The sequence below is a fragment of the Tympanuchus pallidicinctus genome, unplaced genomic scaffold (genome assembly GCF_026119805.1).
Source record: "Tympanuchus pallidicinctus isolate F22 unplaced genomic scaffold, pur_lepc_1.0 scaffold12, whole genome shotgun sequence".
Lineage (NCBI taxonomy): Eukaryota > Metazoa > Chordata > Aves > Galliformes > Phasianidae > Tympanuchus > Tympanuchus pallidicinctus.
The window spans coordinates 4,355,159-4,361,516 of record NW_026294637.1 but is presented as its reverse complement, the minus strand read 5'-3'; positions in this window follow the sequence as shown (position 1 = coordinate 4,361,516).

Genomic DNA, 6,358 nt, shown 5'->3' with positions numbered 1-6,358 from the left:
TTCTGCACATAGAGACACCCAGCAATAGTTGTCTCCGAGCCTGAAAATCTGTGATGAAAACAACTATGAAAGTTTCTAATATTACCCACTCAAGATAAGAAAGCAGCTAGACTGTCTTCTGTAAAACACTGAACAATAATCTTGTAGCTACTTCTGTACTAACTGTGGACTCATGCAGTTAGGAAGGTTTTCCAGTTTCTCAGCGTGCAGCAAATCAGTTAAGAAAGCTCAGCTCGGTGAATTTATTTCATTTATGTACATTATTGATCTAAGACTTGTTTTTCCATCTCAGCCAAAGTGACAAAAACTTCTCGAAAGTGAAGCAAGTTCAAGCACTCTCAGCCTGGTTCCCATTAAACATCATAAGAACATTGCAATTTGACATTTATCTGGCAGCCTTAAATGTGAAAGACCAGTGTAGCTACTACGCAGAAAATAGAAGGGCCTTTTTGGCACCACTAGGGATGCTTTTACCAGGTTAGGGTCAGGTGGATGACAGCAGAGTGGAAGTAGGCAGTCTCACTTCTCTGCAGACTTGAACTATATTTGACCTCTAAGGTACCAATGACTTACTGGGAAATTGCAAGAATGTTGTATTGGCCTTTATGGAATTATAATTCCTTGTCGTTCAAAAAAAAAAAAAAAAAGAAAAAGGAAAAAAAAACCCCACACCCTAATTAGCTAAAGAATACCTTTGCTGATGTAATTCTCATGCAAACAGAATCAGGGATCATCCTGTTGCAGTTCTTATAAAATGTAACTGCTGGAAACAATGGTTCTGGTGGCTGCAATTTGAATGTAGACCTTAAAGAATCATGATTCCAAACTTCTTGGTGCCCTTTCCCTATCAATCAAAAGGAATCGTATGAAATAATTATTAGGCTACATAATTATTTTACAAAATAGAAGGTGTTTTTACTGCACATTTCCATTTTAGTACCAATCATTACTTCCCTGAATACTAATAACAGCGTTAAGCATTAATAGCTTGTTTTAAGGTAAAGGGTCAATAGTCTAAGACCTATGAAAGAACTCTGGGTATTTGCAATGTAAAAGAAACCTTTCACAGAAAAGTGTTAAATAATAAATGCATTTCTGGAGGAAATATTATATTGTGGAGCATTTGAGGAGAAATGACAATTTATAGGACATCACTCAGCTGTCTCAGTTTAAAATGTCTTTAATAATGCTATGGCTTTGCACTTAACTCAGAGGTTAACAGAAAGCTTGCAGCTCTCTGCAGAGGTCAGTATTATACTTGCTGAGGGGAAACTGAGGAACATGAGTAAATTGCACATGATCAGTCAGTGCATGAGTAAAAGGAAAGGGATGTGAAGTGGTAAATCAGTCCTCTAAGTACAGGACAGTTTTTCCCTTTCTGTATTTCCAAAGAGTAAGCCATATCTTAGGAAGAGTTTTTAAGGAATGATGTACACACAGGGGATGGTGAACTTCTTGAGAAAAAGCAAAGGTACTTGAAACTTTTGTTTCAACTATAAACTAAGCAATTTGAGGAATGTGAAGGGAAGAGTTGGAAATACTTGACATCAGTTTGAAATTCCTTTATGCTTTCATATATGCATTGATGTTTTCTGGGACCAGAACTAAAGCCTCAAGAAAGAGGAAACTGAAGCCTGAAATCTCCTTGCCACACTGAAGTCAACAAACAGAGTCTTCAAACAAAGGTCTGTTCTCTATGCGTTACGTAAATGCCCTCGTTTATTCATTTTGGGGCTTACTACAATTGTTTTTTTAAAGGACTAAATATGGCACAACTAATGGCAGCTCCAATAAGCAAATAGGTTTCTCCTTTAACTTTTTCTCTTCTGAGCTCAGAATGTGTGTTCCCTATGCTACTGCAAGGCATCTCAAGTAAGCAAGCACCATTGTGAGCAAGAGGGCACAAATAAGGAAATAGAGAAAAAGGTATGATTGAAATGTCTTGAGAAGATGAACTTCCTCCAGCCTTTCTGTATTCATGAACCTGAACCATCTCTTTAACATGAGGACCCAAGTCCCATCTTAGGAGCATGGAGAATGAATCACATGTGTAAGACATGCTGAAGGAAGAACTGCGACTTCTCATTTACCATTCTGCTGAATAGTTGCTGAGGAAACAGGTAATGTGAGGGCAATTGCAGGGGATCCAGGTGAGTAAGAGAAGTAATAAGGCGGGTCATCTGCAGGCCCCATACTTAGGACATCCCTTCCAGAAAAGATGCATGTCCTTGAGTTTCTGCTTCAAAATCTTGTTGTTCATATAATGAAAGATTTATGCAAAATAAATCTCCTTGAATCAGACCCCAAATCTGAGTTTCACAATTGTTTATATTTTTGATGCTTAACTGGAAAATCAAAGCTTAAGATGCTTGCAGACAACCTGAAACCAGCACTTACTATTCCAGTGGAGCAAAATCTTTTCCCACTCAGTGGATAAACAAGTTTCGGGTGAGATTGGGACTTCTAAGGGTTCCTTATGGTTCAGGTTACTCCTACAAGTTTGTTCATATTTTCCAACAGGACAACTCTCACATGAGTTAAGTGTTACCTATCAGCATTTGTCAGTGTAATTTTAAATATATATATATATTTAGCAAGCAGCACCTACTGAAACATATCTGAACTTGTTGCTGACCAGGCATGGAGAAAACAAAGTTTGCTGTTGCAGCAGCCAGAGTAACAGTCAGCCAATATTTTGTACAATCAGAAAAGATGGTTTGAAGCAGGATAGAATGTTGGGAACTTAAGGTCTTGTTTAACTTCTTTTTTTTTTTTTTTTTTTTAATGTGATTGGTTTAATGCTGAAAGAAACCTGTTCCCATTGTTGGAGAGTGTGAAGTTGCTTTCTGAGGGGAAGCTTCTATTAGCAGTTATGACACTGTATTTGAGTAAAGGGTTGTTTGTATTGAAGTTGTTCTGTACGCCACTGTTGCTGAGTTTTCTCATATTTTCATTGCCAGAGCTTATGAAATAGTGATAGTAATACCAGAAAGCATGTGTCTGCTCCTCTGGTGGCTATCAACAATTGTTTTATAATGCTATAGAATACATATTTGACTGGTAAAGAGTTAAAGGAAAAGAATGAATCCTGTATAAAATCAGGCCATCGTATAATGCCTCTTCATTGCTATAATGATATCAGTTGCAACAAGTCCAATGGCTGACCTCATTACAAGGGTTTAATTGCATTGTTACACAGTTTCACTTCTTCTCTCTGGCCTCTTTCTCTTTATGACAGCTTTAGAAAGGAATTTCAGCTTGAGGTCAAAGGAAATTAATTACTGCTTTCTTAATCTGTGCTCATCTACATTTAGAAAACTTGGGGTTTTTCGCTAACATATTTGTGTCTCATTTCTGTATAGACCCAAAGTTATAAGACTTTTGTCCTTTGTGAAAGTGCATAAATAGCCCTTTTCATATCAGAGGCTAGATTTTTTTTTTCATGTCATTTACAGTTGCACACATGTGGACTGATGCCAGTGGAACCAGTGGAATGTTCCGGGCGCACATTCGCTGTGTAAGTATCCACTGACTGAGGTAAGCACTTGCAATGTGACTTTAGCACAGACTGAAGACTCCAGACAGAAGCCAGGTGTGAAAAGCAACAGAAACAAAACAAAACAAATGAACAGAACCCCCACCTGCCAACAAAAGAAAATCCAAGCAAACAAAATATTATAACTAGGATAAAATTGGAAATGGGTTCTTAAAAAACAACGGTAGCTGCTTCTGCAAAGAGATTGATTAAAAAAGAAAGTCTCTACAATACTAGTTTTTGCATGCTAGCTACTTCCTGTTTCTATTAAATACGTCATTGGTTTGTTAAGGAATATGCAGCTCATTCTTCAAAGAAATTTCAGTCCAAATAGCACATGGCCCAATATACTGGCACCAAAACAGTGAGGAAGGGGGCAAAGACAGGGACACTGCAACAATAGTCTTTGGTTGAAAAGCAAAAGAATGTGAAAACTGTGGTTAGATGCTGCTGTAGCATGTTGTAGCTCTAGTGAGCTTTTCGTAAATTAAGGCCCTAGTCCTGTAATTAGGTCATTTGAACTGATCCTTTCCTACTTTATAAGCTGACTGGTTTGGAGAACAAACAAATTCACATCTTTAGGGAGTTGCTTTTGAGGGGAAAATAGAATTAGAGGTATCTCTGGGGTAATTTGATGAATTGACTCTGAGGGGGGTAGGCCATACACCAGGGATAAGCTGAACAATGAGCAAAACAATATGGTCTAGTAGTATGAATCTATACAGAAATGTTAGGTACCATGCATGTGCAAAATTATAGTGCAGCAAATATATTTTCCTTCCAAACATTAATATTCCATACATTTATTACGGAATTCTGATTGAAAGTCATGGAAATGTTGACAAAGATAAAAATCTGGTAAGTTTTGAGCCCTGTGACATGAAACACTTAAAGTTTCACAAGCCTGTTTTCTAACTTTTCATCGGCTCTGCCACCCACTGAAACTGCTGCTACCAGAGCTGTGTGTGCTGTTAGTTGATTATTTGCTGCCTCGTTCCCACATTGCAAGCAGTAAGATTGGCAATAACAAAACTGTATCTGCAAAGCAGACAGCTCATTGAATATTTTGCCTTTCATCTGTTCTGACTGAAATTCTGCTCAATTAGAAATGCCTGTAGAGGAGCAAGGTTTCATATAAGTCAGTGTGAAGTGTTTTGCATAGGACCTACATACCTTGTTTCATTCTCACGATTGCCCAGTTTGTAAAACAAACTATGTAGGCCTTGTGATGTTGCCATTCAGTTTTATAGGGTAGAAATTGGTAGTTTGAAGCCAAACACACACAAATGTCTGTGCAGATGTTGTATCCAAATTTCTGGCTGTCGCACTGTGACAGGAGTCATGACATATTGGGAATAAGTTGAATTTGAACTTACTAAAATATTTTTCAAGAGCTTCTTCCAAACCCACACGTGATTTCAGATGTCTTTCTTGGACTTGAGTAGGGATTCAGGCCAAGACACAACTGGTATGCAACCATGAAGTTCAGCAGAATCTAGCAGTTATGCTGAAAAGAGATCCTGAGAAAGCTCAAACAACAAATAAACTTCTGACACTGTCATAAAGCTGTCTAGAAGAGTAGTGTCACAGATTGATGCACGTGAATCAGATTAAATCTGAGTATCTTGGGTAACAATAGCAATGAAGTAAAAAGTGCTTGAACTTCAGTACGCAGTAGGTATTCAGGTGAGCAGCCAAAATTGTTTGTGCTTGTGCTTGGCTTTTCCTAAAGTGAATATTGAGAATGCTCTATTGGGACTGACACATAAGGAATTTAGAACAAAGGTAGCTTGAATCATGCTCCATTCACATTTTTAACTTTGTAGGAGACCTCTCCTTGGAGGATGTTGGCTAAGTCACTGCACAGCAATCTAGCAATTATTTCACTCCTTGGGACCAAGAGTTTTGGTGCATCAGTTGTCCAAGATGAATGTCACATCGAGGTGTGAAAGGATTAAGCTGAAAGGCCTACTTAACACAGTCATGACACTGGTGACAGAATTAAGTGGTAATGATATATAACAAAATGCTATTACATGAAATAGGATATTTTTCACTCAGTTTTTCGATTTTGTCTGATAGGACTAGTAGAACAAAATGAAAAACTATTCATCAATCAGAGGTCTGGCTAGGTCAGACACTTTGGTCAAGCAATGTGAGTAATTCCACCTACCTACACTATAATTTATCGCAATATTAATGCCATAACATGCAAAGCCATTGTCAGATAAAAGTAATTCCTAACCCTGGGGAAAAAAAAAGCAAAATTTCTGTCTTTCTCTCTCCCCCTTTTTTTTTTTTTTTTCCTAACCTGACAAGATTAAACTTTGTTAATAAGTGGGATTTCAGGATGATTCACTTTTAATGATAGAAGAAGGGACCTTGAGCAGGGTTTGACAGACTTTCTCAGTCATTGACTAAACCAAAATATATTTAAAAAGGGAACAAAAGAGAGTGCGAGGTATTCATTTTTGTTGAAATTTGCCTGCTTCATTACAACAGAATGAAATGTTTTAGTGGGGAGAAAAACGTTTTTGTTTTTTTTTAAAACTGTATTTTCTGTGAGGATTCTTAGGACAGGTTATTCTTAACCAGATTAAAATACAATATTTCAGTCTTAATTGCACTGTAATAAGTAAGGGAGATGAATGGCATATTGTTTTTAAAATGCTTTACTTTATAATTTGTTTAAAAACAGGACTCTTACGCCTACTGTTTGATTGGCCTTGATTACTTCAAAATTAAAATGTTATGCTCTGAAGTATGTTGTAGATTCTGAAGGTGTTCTGAAGTTTTCATAAGGTATCCTCTATGCCAACAGGA